Source organism: Pimephales promelas, chromosome 8, assembly GCF_988280905.1.
Source record: "Pimephales promelas chromosome 8, fPimPro1.hap1.1, whole genome shotgun sequence".
Taxonomy (NCBI): domain Eukaryota; kingdom Metazoa; phylum Chordata; class Actinopteri; order Cypriniformes; family Leuciscidae; genus Pimephales; species Pimephales promelas.
In genome coordinates, this window is record NC_142776.1 from 21,577,278 (window position 1) to 21,598,716 (window position 21,439).

At 36.3% G+C, this 21,439-nt stretch overlaps 1 protein-coding gene across 5 annotated transcripts in view; it reads left to right on the top strand.

Moving 5' to 3' along the window:
- Window positions 1-220: 220 nt before the first annotated feature.
- lpp (LIM domain containing preferred translocation partner in lipoma) overlaps window positions 221-21,439 on the top strand; it is a 217,087-nt gene continuing 195,868 nt past the window's right edge. For 2 of the 5 annotated variants that reach the window (XM_089134150.1, XM_089134149.1), the window contains exon 1: window positions 10,566-10,694. The gene's annotated coding sequence lies outside the window, so the exon portion shown is untranslated. Of the gene's footprint in view, window positions 344-10,565; window positions 10,695-21,439 lie in introns of those variants that run through there. The other 3 variants (XM_039691476.2, XM_039691477.2, XM_039691478.2) reach the window with 3 other exon arrangements.

Genomic DNA, 21,439 nt, shown 5'->3' on the forward strand with positions numbered 1-21,439 from the left:
TTTTGTAACAAAATGTAATCCTGATCCCTAAATGCAGTGCTTGCAGCAGACACAAAGAGGACATCATACAGGCTTTAATAAATGGTGACACAATTCACAATGAATAATCACAGTTATTACACTGTTTGCACAATAATATAAATACACCCGGCCATTGTGAGGAAGAGATATTGCATGAGAGCTGGCTGAGACTGCCATACATGGGCAAATTTCTGTGACTGTGTGTGTGCTGCCGGCTGGAATTTCGCCTTCTGACGTCACTGCCTGTTACTCTCCTAGTTTTGGGAAAAAGAAGTTTCACTTTAAGTGGGGATTTGAAAGTCTGTGATTCCTAGAAAGAGAGGTAAGAGAACTATTAAAGCTTTCGAGGGGCGGCTCCATCCGCTGAAACAACGATCGCAGGCCCGAGACAGCGCAGCGTTGTTAATGCGCGAGAGCTCCACAGCTCGAACTATTTTTGACAACTATATGTTCTTCAGTGAGAGATTCGAGCTGTGCCATTGAAATGGAGGGCGTGGGATTGCTAGCAGGAGGGGGCGAACTTTGTTTCTTGTATTTACCTCGCAGCCTAAAGATTTGAGCGAACATTTAGAAGGTTTCGGCGTACTTTGAATACGATTAGTAGATTGTTGCAACGCATTTCTGAAACGGACCGTGTTGTGATTCAGAAACATTCTTGCGTTGTTGTGTTTCTTTTGAAGAATGCGGAAGTAAATAGGCTGGAGGGTTCGTGCTGGAGGATTGTAACAGAGACGTGGCTTCTGCTTACAACAGCGAAAGATCAGTGATCATCATGGCCATGTGCTTTGCTTGCGTTGTTAAATTAAAATGTCAGTGTGATGCTGCACAACTTACACCAGAGTTTTGTAACACATTATGTGTACTTGTTTACATGTTAATAGAGGGAATACCTGAATGTTACTTTGACTATATTGTGATTTAAAATCTTTTTTCTCTGAATTGATTTGACATATGGATATATGTTGCTCTGCGAGATGAATGCAGGGTACCTTGAAGTCTCTGCAACACACGCAAAACTCCACAAATATTGACAGAGATTTGTTTCTGATTTCAAAGGTGGCAAACAAATGGGTGGTTTATCTTAAGGTGTATTTGTTTATATTTTATAGTTTCATTATTCTGTTTTTTTACACTCATATATTTACATTAGGGCTATTGAAACCACAGCATGAATGCTCTGGTAATTTGGGTGCAGAAACAGAAACACACTAGTTTGAACGTCTGTCTGGGTGATTTGAGCCTGTTGCTTTTAAACTGCTTCTTAAACCACAGTATGGAGGTAGTTATGTTGCACCCAGTGTTTAGACAGTCTTGTGAATTTAATGTTTAATATGCCATTTGTTGCGCTTTGTACTAGCGGCTTATTGATCTTCAGCAAACCAACTGGTGATAATAATATGGGTTTGTATAGTCCCTGTCATTCATGGGTTTAATTGCTGAAATAGATATTGTTTCTATTTACATTTGCAAGTAAATGAGATTATCATTTTGATGATTTTTTTTTTGTATAAAGCATGAATCCAATGCTGCAATCCGTGCATTTAGTCCAATATTGGCTACACTTGTGTGTGCAACTAATAGTATGAACAGAAATCTTTCCTCCTGAAAGACATTTTCTTGTCAGAGAAGCAAATATCTCCATTTCAAGTCATCTAAAATGTCTAGAATACAGACATTGTTCATCTTAAAAGTAGCTAAGTGCTAAAATATTTATCTGTTTCCTTACAAAGACGGCGTTCAGAATTCTACTTTGAAATGAATCTCTAATCAATAACATCAAGGCATCCCAGCCATCAAACTGAATAATTTCTGACAACCCCCCCCCTCTAGCCTCCCCCCAAAAAGTTTTAACTCCAAACTACATCTCACCCAACAGTAGGCATTAAAAAAGAGGACGTGTTTGACAGGCTAGTGATGCTTAAAGTTAAAAGATGAATCCTGCCTTTGAGCCTAGTCTTCCATGCTCACTCCCTTGACTGTCGTTTTGCCATTAGTGCAGACTTTCTATGAATATTGACTCGGTGCCGTATGACTGTAAGTTACTGTAGGATCAAAATATATCGTGCCTTCTTTCTGTTGCTATGGAGACTCCATCATCAGATGCTGTCTGGAGCAAGAGTGACAACTGAAAGTTATAAATACACAAATAAACAGAGCAATTATAGTGAGCATTTAATATAATTGATGTACAGTATGTAACAGTTAATCCTGGTGTCATGAACAATTCAGTTCACTCATTGAATCGAATCCTAGACCCCAGAGACTTTCCATTGTAAAATTATATTTATTAGCTACATTCAGTGCCTGTTTAGAATAATATGTTTAAAAGTGCTGATGCTAAATAGGCCTGTAAAGAGCGTCATATAAGAAGGGAGTTGTGTGACAGCTAGGACGAAGCACAGGCATCGCAGATAAAACAATTCAAATGTGCACAGTAAAACATTTGGAGTATTTACTTGAAAAGAAAATGCTTGTAAATTTACAAAGATTTGCCAAGAAAAAACCTAAACATATTTATCAGTAGCTTTAATTAGAAATCTTTAAGTTAAATTTACTTGCAATATGGAATTAAGTAAACTTTACAAAAAATAAATAATTTTACTCGGCTAGTAAAAGGTTGATTAATATCGATTTCCTTTGCCTTTACATTTAAAACAATAATCTTGAATTTTATTAGTCATTTATAGTATGTGCTTTACTTAGATCATCTAAGTAATTTATATTACACCATGTCAGATGTTAAGCATCATGTGAATGCAAAGACCTGGTAGACAATACACATGGCGGTAACATTTGATGGGTGGTTTTTTGTTTGAATGTGTCATTTTGAGCAAAAAGTTTACTCGAAATGTCACAAAATGGCAAGTTACTAATACTGACAACAAAAATCAATGATAAAACAGTGTAAATACAGCTGGAAACCAATGAAAATGAATCTCATTAATTATTCAAGGTCCAGTGCATGATGGGAACCCCAGTATCAGAAAAGTTGAGTAATTTTTACTTAATTTTATTGAGTTGATATTTACACTTTCATTTCTTCTTGCTTGTACTGATATGGAATTTACTTTTCTTTTTTTTTTTAATTCTTGCCTTAACTAACTTTTTCAAGTAAATTATGTTGGTTTTTTTCAATAGTATTTACTTCACCCAAAAATAATTTTTTACTGTGTATTCAGCAACTGTTTTCAACATCAACAATTAGAAAGGTGTCTTAGACACTAAAACATTACCCATATGGATGGTGCAGAAGACTTTTGGGTAACACTTTATTTTGATAGTCCACTTTAGACATTCAACTTACTATTAGTAACTTTGCCGCTACATGTCAACTAACTATCATTAGAGGATTAGTAGACTGTCAGCTTAATATCTGCTAACACTTTATTTTGTTGGTCCCCAACAGACATTCAACTGACTGTAAGTAACTTAGCAACTACAAGTCAACTTGTTCTCCTAACCTGAACCCTAACACCTAACCCTAGCCTAACAGTCTACTGACAGTCTACTATAGCCTACTAATACTCTAATGACACTTAGTTGACATGTAGTTGAAAAGTTACTTATAGTTAGTAGAATGTCTAAAGTGACTATCGAAATAAAGTGTAACCGACTTTTGTGTCAGAAGTCAATATTCAATATTTTATGTATTTAAATGACCTTCGCTGTCATTTTTATTACTCATATTTAATCTTTAATTACACAATTTATTTATTAATTTTATCAAATCTCAAAACGATTATCCAACTGTAATACTTTAAATTATAATGTTGTGATGCTTAACAATATATTGATTTAATTATTTTTTACAAAATATTTATTCATTTATACAACCAGCCATTTATCAGTTTTCAGCCATAACATTGGAATCATTTTCTGCTTGAATTGGCCAGAATTTAGATTTGGCCATATCCCTTGTTTTATTGGAAATGTTCTTGTTTGTGGAGCACAAATAAGTGAAATACTAAAATATTTTAGATAAAAATATTACTGGCCACATTTTATCTGAAATTTCAGTTACTAATTATGAACTTTTGTATAAAAGCAATATCCCAGTCCTGGATTTCAGCACGGCTGTGATTACAGTAACTGCGGCCTTGTGCCTACAGCTGAATCAGATGTGTTTAAATTAGTCTGACAGTAATGTATTCCATCTGAAAGCATAATTTGCTCAATGAACAAGTTTTGAACAAAGCTGTAATTTCCAATGAGTCTCAGTCCTCGATGACACATTCAAGTAGTCTGATAGAACAGCTGCACTTCTGCTCCATTTTTCTATTGCACTCCAATTTCCAAGAGGCATATAGTGAGGACGGATCTGTGTAGTTTAAGTACACAGGAAACAGACATGCGGGATGAGAGGTGGATGAATGAGTGTACAGCGACTCTGTCCTTTAGGATGTGGTGTGGAACAGGCTCCGGACCGCGAGACGGATGATGCTCGCGCGGTTATGATTTACAGCAGACTTGTGCTCATTTCTCACTGCACTCATTGACACAGTATAAGGAACGCTGCCCGACTAAAAGTCAGCTGCACTGTGACTTTGATCTCCCTCTGAACTCTGGGTAATCAAGCTTCCTCACATTCCCTTCAAGTGCTCGCAAGGAGAAAGACAGATTGCCACATTAGCATACAAGGCTAAGAAGACACCTGCAGCCGTAAAAAGGACATGCAGTGTTTTAGCCGGAGATAGAAAGAGGAAGGAGCGAGCCGATAAGAGGAAGGACAGCTGAGATGTGTTCACACACATTTAGAAACATGAGAGTCGTATGCTTATTACCACGGCCGGACAGGCCTTCTCGATTTATGTGGATTAAACGCTGTTCCGCTTGTCCAGGTTGTTATTGATGAAGTGTTTCATCACTCTCTTTTGTTGAACCTTCACATTTCCTTTGGCCCACTGTCCGTTGACAACCAAATAAGAATGTATTGGCCGCATCCTCCCTTTTCTTTGACAAATACCAGTTATGTGAAGCCTGGTTTATACTCGCCGGTTTCACACGAGCGTGAAGGTGAAATGACATCATCGTGTGACGGTGTACACAGAATTTTTGTACATTTGTGCGCGCATCTGCTTCCGTAGATGCACGACTTGTTTCAACCCACTGACTTGATTTTAAAAATATTCACATCATTAATAACAGATAGATAAGTGTTTTTCTACACTTGGTTGAGCTAGGTGTTAAAGCTCTCTGACCTGCTATGATTAGCTTAAGATGCAGCAAGATAATGACACCTCTTTATATGACCATATGACTTGCAGAACGCAAAAAATAAATTACGTCTAATTTGCAATCAGTAGTTTGGTCTTGTTTTTTATTAAAATAATTCTAAACATTCTTAAAACTAGAGATGTTTTTACACTTAATTTAATTAATTATTATTATTATTATTATTATTATTATTTTTTTTTTTGCATTTCATGCCAGGTTCTCTTTTTTTGTTTTTGAAATGTGCTTTTTCTTTGTAATTAGAGTCTTAGACACCCCAAGCTGTTAAAAAAAAAATAATAATAATAATAATAAATATATATATATATATATATATATATATATATATATATATATATATATATATATATTTAAGAGCTGCGTTTGTTAGCACAATCTCAGGAGTGTGGATTTTCTGGCTTTTGGGATTCATCCATCACAGATTTATATATATATATATATATATATACATGTGATGTTGAAAGGGTGCCATATTTACAAATTATTGAAATGTTGTATTAGTCATCAAGCTATGATTGATCTAGAGGGCAGAATAAACCTGAAATGCATCAAGAATTAATGATAACATTTAATTTATTTTAAGTTTATTTATTATTATTTATTTTTACAAACATGAAATATTACATTTATGTCAAACGATTAATTGGGAAAAATATTTTCATGTATACTGTGTATAGATTTATATATAATTTATATTATATATAAATATAAATATTTTATATATACATAATATTTTTCTCTTAAATGTACAAGCATGTGTGTGTAGTATATATATATATACACTCTAGTAATATTGTATACTAAAAGTCCATGTTTTTTTTTTTTAACTATATTTATTCATTCATTTAAGTTATTTTACATATATGTAATATTATATTTCAGTAATTTTGTATAAAACATTTAAATTATACATTTCTAGAAACAGGATATCTCTATTCGGAAGTGTAGGCTTCCGTTAGTTGACCAAGCAGGCATGACTAATGAATAAAGCTGATCATCTCAAATGACCACATGTTCCCTGAAGTGTCTGTTCTTATATTGTATCAGCATGGAATCCCATCACATTTTATACAGGGATACCTCACAAAAATATATGCAAAAATAACCCAAGTCCCACGGTGATGTGCTCAGTTGTGGGTTGTGCCGGCCAGCTTTCCTCCGAGTGAGTGCTGGGCCACAGTTAATTAGGCATCTTTAATCACCTGAAGTCACTCTCTCTGACACTGTTTAACCCCCTGTAAATGGGTTATTATTACTTCTACAATCTCCTCTGTGGTTTCAGGCATTAAAGGGCTATTTTAGCTCTAAAGTGAAACCCTGTCGAAATGCACTAATAACAACGAAATACCAGCCTTCTCTGCCTGGACTAACCATAATTTGCTTCGTGTTGAATTTCTAAAGACTTCTGCTTTGTATAAACAATGCTCTTGTCTGCAAAAGATTAGACATTCAGGGCTTGAATATGTTTTAATTACATATGCTATCTTTTATGATTGTGATATCATGGAGCTCTGCTCTTTACGTGAGGCAATCAGTGAAATTAATTTCACGATTTCAGGAATACATTCTGGGTTTAATTCGTCTATGAATGTAACCTAGTTTTTTAGTGGCTTTCAAATTAAGCTTGGCACGACAAGGGTATATGGATGGAAACATCTGCGCACAAGTGACCCCTGTGACCTGTGTATGTGTTGAGCATGAGCCAGTTATCTGTTAATGTGTTGACTGCTTTATAGGGTCAGATCTGGTCTTGTGTTGTTGAACCATACTCAGTCACAGCTACAGCTTATCAGCAGAAGATGTTAAACGACTCAACATTCTCAGAAAACGCTCTGCTCTTTTAAAACAGGATGCTGTAGTTCTCCCAAAAAGCTGATAATGATAATAATCATCGCACTGCACAGAATACAGGTTTACTCACAGGTCTTATTATGACCTCTGTCAGAAAATGAACAACCGCTTTTCACAGGAAAATGGGCTTTCGATGTGAAATAGATACATCGTTTTTTTTGGCTTTTGAGTGTATACCGCTTAGCCGAGTTGGATGGAGCACTTGAAGCTCTCTGTCGTTATGACCGTCCTTGGTTGTACGTTCAATCTAGACATTCACTGCTCATATAGTTTGTGCACTCATGCTGAACCACTATGCACTTCAGTTTGCTCATATTTTATAAGTCCCAATGAATATTGACCTGTATGAATGTTGATCTCTTGCAGAAAGCTATCGTGGCACAGAAGAATGTAAATGTGGTACAGGAATCAGGTGTTGTGCTTGTTTTTGTTTTATGAAAAACTATAGAAATAGGCTGCCAAAGTGCTCTAGCTCCAGAGCGTCACTCCAATTTCCATGTTTGGTCAGTCCCTGCAATATGTTCTGGAAGTTGCGAAGGACAACCATTCCATCCGTTAGCTCAGAGCGCATAAAGCAGAGGAGTGATTCCATGCTGACTAGGATAGTTTGTCTCTTACTCACCCTCATTTCACTTACGCAAAAGGAAATTTCTGGGTGAATCTCACAAGGAGGCTCATATTTTGCCACAAAATAATACTAATACTACTACGAATAAAATAACAATAATTTTTAAATCAAAATAAACTTAGTTTCATTTATTTACTTTTTTTGCAGTGGGACACTACTTTCATGACATTTACATTAGGAAAAAAAAAATGGATGCATTTAAAGGGTTAGTTCACCCAAAAATGAAAACTAAGTCATTAATTACTCACCCCCATGCTGTACCAACCCCGAAAGACCTTCGTTCATCTTCGGAACACAAATGAAGATATCTTTGATTAAATTTGAGAGGTGGATCACTACCACATAGACTGCCTAAGGGAATGAAACTTGATGGCCCAGAAAGTCAATGAAGAAAATGTTTAAATATTCCATGTGACAACAGTGGCTCAACTATAAGTTTATCAAGTGACGGGAATACTTTTTGTGTGAAAAAACAAACACAAATAACGACTTTATTCAAGAGATTTCCACGACGCATGCCTGAGAACTGAACTGAAATAGTTAAAGGAGATCGCAGTTCTCGTGCATGCGTCGTGGAAATCTCTTGTCTCAGGCCTACAAGGAAGAAAAGGAATAGTCGAATAAAGTCGTTATTTTTGTTTTATTTCCACACAAAAAGTATACTTGAGCCACTGTTGTCACATGGAATATTTAAACATTTTCTCCATTGACTCTCTGGGCCGTCAAGTTTCAATCCCTTAGGCAGCCTATGTAGCAGTGATCCAACTCTCAAATTTAATCAGAAATATCTTCCAAAGATGAACGGTCTTACGGGGTTGGTACAGCATGGGGGTGAGTAATTAATGACTTAATTTTCATTTTTGGGTAAACTCACCCTTTAAAAGTAGTTATCCAATTTTTTTGTGTATGGATCAGATGGAAATTTCAGTGAAAGTCACTCTGTGTGACAATTCTTTTTTTTTGAAATGCATGTTATTGATCTATTGGGAATGATTAATCCATGTATAGCCCCTTTCACACAGAGATTCCTGAAAATACACGGATAATTTGATAATTTGTTTGATTTCGGTTCGTTCACACTGCCAGTGATTTGCCGGGATCTGTGAGTGCGTTCGCGCAACCCGTAAAGATCCCGGAAAGACACATGACGTCAGGATGAGACGATGAGACGCGTCGAAAACATACCGTTCCACAAAGCTGGTGAACGATCTCAGCTTCAGTGTGGATAGTGAGGAGCTCCTGGTCTCTGCTTTGTTCCAGTTTGCAGACATTTGTTTGTCCTTTCTTTGTTGATGATGAACACAAACTTTCTTCTAAGAGCAACAAAGTCGCGCGGTGGCACGAGCGTCATCGCTATGACACACCCCTTACGGCATTGGTCCTGGCTTTTGTTCACTCAGAGCGCGTTCCGGGACTGATTCCGGCGAATGTTACTAGGTCCCCCAACCAGCATCGATGCCAGTATCAATCCTGGGTCGTGTTTGCGTTCACACAGAGGGCGTTCTGGCAATTTCCCGGGATCAACGCGCTGTGTGAAAGGGGCTTTTGTTTTATAAAAATAAAAATAAAACAACCTCGTAATTTTTCATCAAAATCTCGTACCTCAATCTAATGCTCTGGTGATGTACGTATCTTGGACTTCTCCAATGATTTAGTCCACTTAGCCCTGCTCCTTGCTTAGAATCAACTGCAAACTCGCACAGTTCTACCTATATCCAATCAGCAACTGATGGATAGAACCAAGTCACCGTCATACATTTTTTCCCTGTTAATTTGTTTCGCTCAATTGTACGCCACTATATGGAAGAAAAGATCTTTTGGTACTTCTGTTTCAGTGTGACTTTAAAGGAGAACTCTGGTGCAAAATGAACCATTGGTCTAATAAAACATTGGTACCTAGTCAACCGTTCTCTGAGATTTGTTTTCAGACAGGAGCCATCTTAGAAAATAGTCTCGACAAGTCGAACCACGAACGATGTGCTGAGTGATCTGAACTGATTGAACGGCGTTTGGGGATCGACTTATCGAGACTATTTTCTAAGATGGCTCCTGTCTGTATACGCGAAGTGAACTGTCTTCATAAAGTATCTTCTTATTAAACGGTCTGTACACTTACAACGTTTTCAATGCTTCGTTTTGCATGTAGGGACCCTCATTATGTTATTGTGTGAGTGTGGGGCTATTTTGAGCCTTGTTAGTGGTATAAACTAGCGATTTCCTTTTACTTATTAAATGCCCCCAGTACTAGCATTATACGCTAAACAGTTTTTAGAGATAAAACTCTTTACATTCGATTATCATGAAAACAAATCTCAGAGAACGATTGACTGGTAGGCTACCGATGTATTATTAGACCAAAGGTTCATTTTGCTCCGGAGTTCTCCTTTAATATAGTAAAAAAGTGAAGACAAAGTCGTGATTATTTAAATGTGAATATATTCATTCATACATTTTACTCCACATACACAAATAAATATGATTCTGTGTGGTATGCATTGTATCAAGTTCAGTTGTGTGTTTGTGTGGGTCAGCAGCAGCATAGTGCCGCCTGAGGGTCTTGCGGTTCAGTTCTGTTGTCCTCACTGTAGGCATTCAAGACTACTTTTAGATACTGTGGTTTGTCTTATTCTTGTTGGCCATTGTGAGTGTGTCAGCCCCCCTCTTAAATAACTCGCAGCAATTATCATTGTTATTCTGCAAATGGTACGAACCACAAACTTGGCTTCTATGCTACTCTGGCCAGTGAAAAAGAGTGGCATTCCAGACCGAAAAAAGCAAGCCGAATCAAATTTTGCCCCCAATCTTTCACGTTTTTTATTTCCATATTTGGAAATGTTTACCTCCTCATGACTCCTCAGTGCAGCAGGAAGAAGCACTATGAGTCATTTGAACAGCATAAGGGCCTGGCTGTAGGTCCTCCTCACTGAGGGCTTCTCTCTAGTCCATAGACACATGGGATGCTGTGAGTATTCTCTTCTCTTCTCTTCTCTTCTCTTCTCTTCTCTTCTCTTCTCTTCTCTTCTCTTCTCTTCTCTTCTCTTCTCTTCTCTTCTCTTCTCTTCTCTTCTCTTCTCTTCTCTTCTCTTCTCTTCTCGTTTACCTTCTGGTACATTGCTCTTGCAGATGCGCTCTTCACAGCGGAGGTATATCTTAAAACAAGCAGTTGAGGGTGCTGCTTAAGGCCTTCATTTTCGTGGGTGTATTTGTTGGTAGAAGCCACTTCACTTTTTACTAGGGGCTTTTTTGTGGGTCATTTTTTAATTATCTGTATATTTGGTCATATATAAATGTACTGTTAATTTAAAGTACTTTGCACTATATATGTGTGCACTTGATTTTTCTGCAACTGTCTGGGTTTTATTGGGTCTTGTGCTCTACATGTGCTCTGAGATGGCTTTGCATTTTCTATGGTTATGTGACTCTTGTCTTTGTTTGGTAATATATGCTGAGGATTTGTGGAATGTGTTACTCATGGTGTGAATAACTACTGTCAAGTATGTTGAGCTATACTTCCTTTAAAGGGAAACTTTAAAAAGCTCAAATACAGGGTTGCAGGACTTTTTTTTACATTATGAAGGAATGGATTTGTAAAGGCAGGACATTGTGTTTCTCTAACCGCATTCTATATTGGCCACTTTTTTATAGGAGTCTCAAACTCGAACTTCCCGGGGACCATTAGCCCCCATGTAATGTCATCGATACAATAAATAATACCACCAGGAAGTTTAACTAAGTACATTTATTATTCACAAACCATCCGTAATAATCGGGGGTGGGGTTTAATAATAGAGCCAGACCGATATGTCAGCCTGCCGATATTAGACATTTTCCAAACTATCGGTATCGGCAGTTATAATGGCCGATAAATAAATATTTCAAAAATAAAATAAAAATGTAAGAAACACGCTTCAATCATCTCGCATTGGCCTTTTAAATTGAAAATGTATGTTTTACAATTTGCAGTATGACGTTATCTATTGCTATATTATGGCTCATCATAGACTAGCTAACCTGACATTGTAATTATAAGGTAGCTTATAAGGCAATGTAGGGATTAATTATTATTTTATTTATCAGAACTTTAATATTTTTTGATGTTCCTTTGTTCCATTGTGACAATAAAAGAAACACGTTTCTTGTTAAAATGCTTTATCATATTATTTTAGTTACAACTCATAAATAACTACAAATAACTATGTTAGGGAAATCTGTTAATGTTTTGTTGCGCGTTTCTAAAAAAAAAAAAAAAATATCGGCCGATATATCAGATTTTAAAACCAAAAAATATTTGTATCGGCCTTCAAAATCCTTTATCAGTCGGGCTAGTTAATAAAGGTGCCCTAGTGCCCTATTTAAGGGTATGGGGGAAGATTTTGGACACAGCTCTTGATTAGCTGGTTTAGGTGTGTTTGTTTGAGTTTGAAGCCAAACTCTACAAGACAGTGGCCCTCCAGGAGCAAGATTGTACAACCCTGCCTCAACCTTCTGGAATTGTTCCTTGCAGTTGATAAATCTACCAGTATTTCTGCTTAGTTAGAAATGTCTAATCACACAGCATCCCACTTCCTTTATTTTGGACCACAAGTACGGCAACAGTTTAGATACTTCCTAGCTTTTTTCTACCTTCACATTCCTCTGGTACCCCACCATAGCTGTGGCAGCGAAAGGTAGACCTTAATGGGATTTTCCATAGCCGTGAGGTGCGATATACTCGACTTTAATGATAGAACGGTGTGCTAATCTCATTATTTTTCGTCAACAGTACTGAAGGGTCTTCATATCCAGTGCTGGTTGGCTTCAGGCAGAGTTGTCTTGTCTTATTTCAGTTTGGAGCCAGCGCAAGCAGCAGCTGGAGCACTTGGCATCAGTCAAAACATTTTATTATTCACAAATCATTGCTTTGTTTTATCTCAACTACCAAAGTCTTTCTTAACTTTTGTTTTATTCATTCATGCCCTGAAATGTGTGGTGACTCATCTTGTTAGCTGATGGTTAACACTTTTCTTTTAAATTAGTGTGAGGGCAATAACAGTAAGTGCTTCCATTATACAGCACGTTGGATTGCTAACCTTCCTTTTAAAAGGCGGACAGGGGATTTTGTTTTAAAAGAAGAGTGGAACCTCCCTTGTAATGAATGGTCTTGTTGTTTGGTTCTTATTTTAAAATATATTTTTTTTATATTTATTTTATGACACACTGAAATAAAGTAGCACAAGCTGTGAGAATCCATCTTGTCTTGATTGTAATCTGTGCATACTTGTTTCTCTATGCTGGCCTTTGCTTCTTTAGATATAGTGTCTCCATTTTGAGAAAATGTCTGCCGCTTGTTTTCATATAGTGTCGTCAATTTGAGAGAATCTCTTAACAACAAATAAACGTCCTGACTGATTAACCAGATGAATTAGAAGCCTGCGCAGATTGCAAGAAAGTGAAGTTAAAGTTAAATTGGATTATTATCTGGTTATAAAAGGACTCACACAGAGGGTTTGGTTGCTTTCTAGTTTTACATGCAATTCCAATGAGTTTATGATTGAAAGTTAAGACTTTTTTTAATGAAAGAATCTGCATGAGATATTGCAAACATTTGCAGTTTTCTTTAGGGTGGTCCTTAATTTTAATCAACATGCCTACATATTTTGGAGATCGAGTTTTGCAGTTCATCCCCTGAGAATATATGCTGTTTTTAAGAATCAAATCAATTTAGATTTTTTTATTTTTATTTTAACCCAGGCTCATTGTAAATAGCATTTTGCACGTTTTGCGACACTTGGATAAAAACGCATTTGCTAAAGCAATCATGCCATTTTAGCTTGCTTCTTTAAGTCTTTGAACACTTTTACAGTGATTTGTTGAAAATTTCTGTCAGAAATACATTTATATGTATCAGACCCAGATAGCAAACTGACATTGAATCAACGTGGAAATATGACATCGAAACAACGTTGATCTGACATCGTTTTGCTCATCGAATTAACGTTGAACCAACGTCAGACGCGTCATTCTTTCAAAACTAACGGAAAATCAACTTGAAATCAACGCGTTGTTTCAACGTTATGAAAGCAAACCAATTTTCGATTTCATTTAGCTTTGAAGAATGCCGCGTCTGACGTTGGTTCAACGTTAATTCGATGAGCAAATCAACGTTGTTTCAATGTCATGAGAGACGTCGTTTCCACGTTGATTCAATGTCAGTTTGCTGTCTGGGGAATCATGCACTGGTGGAAGTGCGGTGAGGTCATAACATAGAATTGTGCAAGGTACCGCACAAAACTAAGTCATTATTAATCAGTAATATGCCCCTGTAATCATGATTAGTGTGTAAAAAAGAAATAATGTTGTTTTACTGCCACTGGAAACAGCTGGAAACTGTATTGAATTGTATGTATAGGTGTGTTCTTTTAATCAGTCCAAATTACCTTAAAACAGGGCTTCTAGATAAAAAGTCCCAAGATAAGAGATAAGGTAAAAAGTCTCAATTAAAAATAAATAAATAATAATAATTCCATGGTGGGAAGAAGCTTTCCATAGTGTCCTCTTTGATTCATAATGTTTTTTCACTGCGTGAGAATATGGATGTGTGGAGTGAGAACAGTTTCAATTGCGTTGGCAGCCCTGCTTTAAAATCATCCTTTTCCTTACAAGCTAAATTTCCAGTGTGCCATTGTACATGCAATACACTTAAAAATGTAGCACATACATGGCTATAGGTGCATTACAATGACAAATTCTTGTTGACGACAGCTGAATGTTTATGTTAAACCACCTTGCAAGATGATTAAAAGAAATGTGTATTGTTAAAAGAGCAACCATGTCATGGGCCCATCAGATTGGATTCATTTAAGCACTTATTGCTGTGGAGTTATAAGGGCTACATTTAGGTTATTTATTTATTTGTTATTTTACAGCTAATAATTGTAATTGTTTTTATTGAACAGTTGTATCTTTTTATTATATTACCATTATTTTCATCCCGTTTTTCTTTTATAGAGCTTTGGTTTTTGCCTAAAATACATGGTTAGTTACATGGTTAAATAACGGTAACATATGGCCTCTTATGGCCTATTTACTTTTGATGTATTATTTTGCTTCATATTATGTGGATTTTTTTACTTTTTAATATTTAATACACACTTTATGGGACTATGCAAAAAGCGAAAGTACATAATCATAGAGCCCATTAGCACTTTTTAATCCAACGTAGAGCCACGCAGTCTTTAGGTCAGATTAAAAGTGCCAATATCTAACAGTCATCATTATCACCCCTCGCTGCAAAGGCGCAGTTTTGTGATCTGCCAAAAAAGGCATTATCCTCCACCCCTGTGGGGCTCAGCCTCAGCCCTGTTCTTTTTGTATCAGAGGTCATTGGCAGATTAATTTCTTCTGACGCACAGGCTGTATGTTAATGGAGCCCGGCTCAAAAGGTTGCATGTGCCCGACTAGATGCCATTTCACTAGTCCTGCTATTTTGTTATGAGGCTTGTTGGCTTAAAAACAGAGCAACCCAAAAGCTTAGATCATAGTCCCAGAGGAGAGGTAGATCTTGGCCTGGTAAATGATAGCTTGCTGAGAGAGTCGCTGTGATATTTGTTTCTGCACCAGCACTGTGCCAGCCATTCCTGTGCCTCATTGGCTTTAGGATGGATCAGCGAGATGGACCCATTTATGGAAAACATTTTCATGCTTAAATCACAAAAATTGAGCTTTTTTAGAGCTAAACAAAGTGGCAAATTCACTGCTTTGGTTGTAGCTGTGAAGAAATGTGAACCAACCATTTACATTTATATGTGTGAAAATGAGTCCTAATGTTTTTTTTTTTTTTTTTTTAAGAACTAAAACTGATCACATCAGCCCTAAATAAACATGTATATTATAATTGATAGACATAACCCCCGGCATTCAATCTTTGAAATAATCATTCATTTTTAAAATGTTATTCTAGAAATACTGTTATTTTTACCATTTTTATTTTAATATAGTTTAATTTTTTCAATACCTTAAAGGTGCATTATGCAACATTTCATGTTAAAAATACCCGTTTTTCTAACCTATACATGCTTAAACAATTGCCTGATGGGCTGAATGAGCCCTTCTCTGATCACTGCGACCGCCTCTATAATCCTCTACAGTAAAATAAATGAGAGGGATTCGGGCTCGAATTTGAGACTGGGCATGACGTCATGTGCGTTCACGCTCGCCTGGCTATGTCTGGCAGATTCGTGTATTCGAGAAGTATCAGCGAAGACAACTCGAGCGACAAAACTTAAGTCAACTTTCGACAAAAGTAGAAGATGGATTCAAAGAGACTGGCTTGTAGTTCATTCCAAACCCCAACGCAAACTCCACGTAAGACAAAGAAAATAAAACTTTTGTCTAGTGCCAGACGTCGGAATAAGACGAGAGTCAACATCGGGAATGCTTTCAACACATGGAGAGATCTCCGGTCTGCTCTATGGCTCAAATGGGATCCTATACAAAGTAATAACTTACATTTTTCATGAATGTGTTTCCATAATAATGCAATCATAAGTGGATACAGTAAGCACATAAAACAGTTCAACATGAAGATAGATGGAATCAAAAACCTAAGTTTTCTACTACCCCTGTTTCCCCCTCACACACACATAAGTAATTTACTCAAATGCCTTTCCTTTCATATATTTACAATGAGTTGCAGATTACCTCTGAAGACATTATGACTGTAGCAAAAGATTTGTGTGGCTGATGCTCCTTTGGTTATGAACAACCTGTGCAAGCGGGCATGTGCATGTGGTCCATGAGCGTGCACACCTCTGGTTGCAGTTAAGCATGTCGCCAGAGGGGGCGTTGTTCTTCGAAAACACAGATATTTGCGCTATGCACCTTTAAAAGTTTAATTCACCCAAAAATGAAAATTCTGTCAGTAATTACTCGCCCTCATGTTGTTCCAACGCCGTAAGACTTTCGTTCATCTTTGGAACTAAAATTGCGATTTTTGATTCAATCTGAGAGCTGTCTCACTCCTCCATAGGCTTCTATGTTATTGAAACTTGCCGGCCCAGAAAAGTTAGTAAAAACATTTTTAAAAAGTCCAAGTGACTACAGTGGCTCAATCTTAAGTTTATCAAGCGACGAGAATACTTTTTTGTGCGCAAAAAAAAAAAAAAAAAAAAATAACGACTTTGTTGAATTATTCTTTTTGTTCTCTATGGGCCTCTGAGTGGCTTCACGTAGTGTAACAGCACAGCACTTCTGTGTTTAGCTTAGAGGGAACATTGATTAATTTAAGACCCAAGTTTTGTTTGAGGATGATGAAAAATATACCAAGCACATATTCTCTCACCATTTTCGATTTCTAACATGCACTCATCACATTCGGCGTGGTCTTGCAGCTATCAGAGCAGAAATGAAAGCTGCACATTCACATAAATTGCACAAGCTATGTCCATTAGATCAGAATTTAAAATTTAAACCCCAACACAAAGCATACATAGACCTTTGAATAACCCACCCAATTCCCTTTGTTGAAAGTGGGGAAAAAAGAGACCGATTAAAACACCCAGGTGTAAACAGGAATGTGTCTCATCTGTGATCTGATCAACCAAAACGCATCTTAATACCAGGTGTAAAAATTTTTTTTTTTTAAGTTTAATGTTCAAAAATGTAATATAAATTAAGATTAACAGGTTTAGTGTCTACTATCACTCTCTAATTGCAAAGTTAACATTGGGTTCCCAAAAAATCACTAATCTTATTATTGCAAAGTACAATGAAAAGAAAAAGAAGGGGTAAAAAAGAGTCGAGCCAGAGAAGAATTAGAAAGAGCTATAATGAGTTATTAAATAGAGGAGCAACGTGTTCTGAGGTCTATAGAGAATAAAATTACCCTTTTGATTTTCCATTGCTGGCATTTTAAACTAATTCTCCTTCCACTATTGGCTTTCCATTGAATTTGGTCTGTGCATGGAAAGGGCTTATTATTTGTCTTTATAAAATAGAAATACATTTGATGGAGTCATGTTAAGTTAAAACCTTTGGAAATACTTAAAATACTTTTCTGTCATTAATTAATAACTACACAGGAACACATGAGTAATGCACTATTAATATTCTAGTAAATATAATAACTAACAAGAAACTCAGATTAAGAAATTGTAATAGGACTCAGTTGAATGCATTAGTTCATTATTAGATATAAGTATTATTTTTTTCTTACCTCCCAGAGGACTACTAATAACTATATACAGGTTCATAATTAATGTGAAAAATGCATAATTTATTCTGAAGTGAAGATCGTGGTAACCCCTACTAATGACTGAAGTATTACCAAATCCTTTAGAAGGGATTATACATGGATCAGTATTCCAAAGTGTAAAAACATGATAACTTCCTAATAGTGACAGAAGTCATTGCAAGCATTTAAGATTTCTGTAAGGTTTTGTGTAGAAATTCCTTCTGATCACCAAATCATCATATTAGAATGATTTCTAAAGGATCATGTGACACTGAAGACTTGAGTAATGATGCTGAAAATTCAGCTTTACCATCACAGGAGGAATTCATTACATTTTAAAAGGTATTCAAATAGAAAATAGATGTTTTTAAATTGTAATTTCACAATATTACTGATTTAATGGCATTTTTTCAGCCTTGGGGAGCATAAAAGACTAGTTGTTTTAACCCAATTTTGGGTCAAATATGGATAAACCCAACTGTTGGGTTAAATTTATTAATTTCATTTTTTACTCCAACATTTGGGCTTGTCAATATTTGACCCAAAATTTGGTTAAAATAACCCAGCATTTTTTAGAGTGGCAGACACCAAACTTTTTAACACAGGTTTGTATATCATACTACAGTTGGGTTAATGAGACGGTGCATTCATTTGTTCAAAAATACATAAAATATGCCATTCATACACCATCATTTAAAATTTTCTCGTTTTTTGTTATCGTGGGCAGACACGCTTATTTCTAATTGGCCCAGTTATTTTTGCTGGAATTTTAAATGAGAAATGGTTATTAAATGAGCACTTCACAAACGAAAAGATACTTCATCTAATTTGATTCGATTTGTTTCCTCTGGAACTTGGTGGACACAAACCAATCATTTGTCCGATGCATGATATTTGTCGGGAAGCTCTATTGCCGAGAGGTACACACACCTGCTGTGCACTCTTACCACAAGAGGATGCAAAGAATGTTAGTTTGTGTTTGGCATTGTCTGTTCTGGGGACAAGAATGCCGCTCGGCTTCCTGGCCGGAGCAGACAGGCCCTTTCTCTGACCACAGTTGCCTCTGCACAGTGAACGTGTTCCCCAGCTCACGTGGCTCACAGTCAGGATTAATTGCCACCGAGCCCTCTGTGATCCAGGAATGCAATTACCTACTGACCCAAATCATCTACTTGGCAGGAAGTCTTTATCCCTCACACTGGGCTGCCAACACCTGCCAGTAGACACTTCTCTGTCCCCTCTTTTTTTTTCTCTCTCTCTCTCTCCCTCTCCCTGCGTCATCCAGCTGATGTCTGGCAAAGGATGCTCTCGTCAAAAGCAGCTGTTATTTTCCAAGCAACATCAGTGTTCTTGGAATATGTGAATGTTACGGAGTCGTATAAAGCAGTAAGCTAGACTCCATGTTTTGTAGTGATTTTACCACATGATGTTACAGTGGTATTTTGTGTTTAAAAAACACTTCAGTGTGAAAAAATGAAATCATTTAAAAAATACATTTATAATGAATCATTTTAAGAATATTCTTGCGCATACACTCACCAAGCCCCTCTTTTAGGTACACCTTGCTAGTACTGGGTTGGACCCCCTTTTGCCTTCAGAACTGCCTTAATTATTATTTTTTTGGCTTTGATTCAACAAGTTGCTGGAAATATTCCGCAGAGATTTTGGTCCATATTGACATGATGGCATTAGGCAGTTCCTGCAGATTTGTCGGCTGTAAATCTCTGGTTTCACATCACAAAGTTGCTCTATTGGATTCAGATATGGTGAATGTGGAAAGCATTTGAGTAAAATTAACTCGTCATGTTTAGTAAACCAGTTAAAGATTATAGGGTTGGTAATTTCTCACCTAAGCTGCATTTATTTGATCACAAATATACACTGTAAAAAAATATATATTTCCATGATTTGTAATCACAACATTTTTTCTTTTGTCAAATCAACTTAAATAATTTATCTGGTTCAGATAACATAATATTTTGAGTTTCTGATGATTAAATCAATCTCCTTCATTGTATTAACTCAATTTTTCCATTTCAATGAACTTAAAATTTTAAGGCAACCAGGTTACTTCATTTTTTTAAGTTAAACCAACAATGTTTTTTTACAGTGTAGTAAAAAAAAGAAAAATAGATATTGTGAAATATTACAGAACAGCAAAGCTGATGTCACATAATCCTTCGGAAATCATTTTGTAATGCTGATTTGGTGCTTTTCAGATTATCTGATGAATAAAAAAGTTAACTTTTTTTTGTAAGAAACATTCTTTTCTATCACTTTTGATCAATTGAATGCATCCTTCACTCTAAAAAATGCTGGGTTGTTTCAACCCAAATTTGGCTCAAATATGGAAAAATCCAAATGTTGGGTTAAAAATGCAATTAAAACATTTACAGTTGAAAGTGAAAGTTGAAGTTGGGTTACAATTAATTAACCCAACATTTGGAGTTTGTTCATATTTGACCCAAATTTGGGTTGAAACAACCCAGCATTTTTTAGAGTGTTGTTGGATAATAGCAGTGTTGTGCCTGAACGCTTTCAATTCATATTTTTAGCGTTCATATTTTGGGCGAACGTGAACTGAACGTACTGTATTACTGCCTGATGAACGTTACTGTGAACGCGTTCATTCTGGTGTCTGTGAACGCACGCTCTCTCAGTTTAACTTTGTGCGATAAGGTGCCAGATTTCTATAGAGCCTTCCAGGCGAAAACACAGTTAAAACACACATAAACAGGCCTTAATAAACTGTAAAACAAATATTGTGGGTTTAACTTAAAAAAATAAGTAACCTTATAAGGTTGCCTTAATATTTTAAGTTGATTTGAAATGGAAAAAGGGAGTTAATACAATGAAGGAGATTGATTTAATCATCAGAAACTCAAAATAATAAGTTATCTGGACTAAATAAATTATTTAAGTTGATTTGACAAAAGAAAAAATGTTGTGAAAACAAATCTTGAAAATATTTTTTTACAGTGTATGTAGCGAAAAAAAAACACCCAATCTGGCAACACAAGAGACCAGTGTCGCACCGCGGTCGCCGTCGACAAAGCAGCGAGGACTGGAGGCGTCGGATGATCTTTTAAACGGATTTTATGACGAGGTCGGCGAGGATGGGAAAAATCGTACATTTCTGTGTAAACTTTGCCTGTTGATAAAATAATTGTTTTCTGTGGTTGTATATGGGCTGTGGCAATAATAATAATATAAAAAAGCTCACAACATATGGAAAAAAGAACTATGAATGAACTAGTTAATTTTTTGAAGTATGAACTATGAACTGAACTTGTTCATTTTAAAATGTGTGAACTGAACTTTGAACTAGTTCATGTAGAAAGTGAACTTTCCCAACACTGGATAATAGTATTTACTCTTTTCTTTACCAAAAAATCTTTTTGACCCCAAATGTACACACACACACACACACACACACACACACACACACACACACACACGCACACACACACACACACACACACACACACACACACACA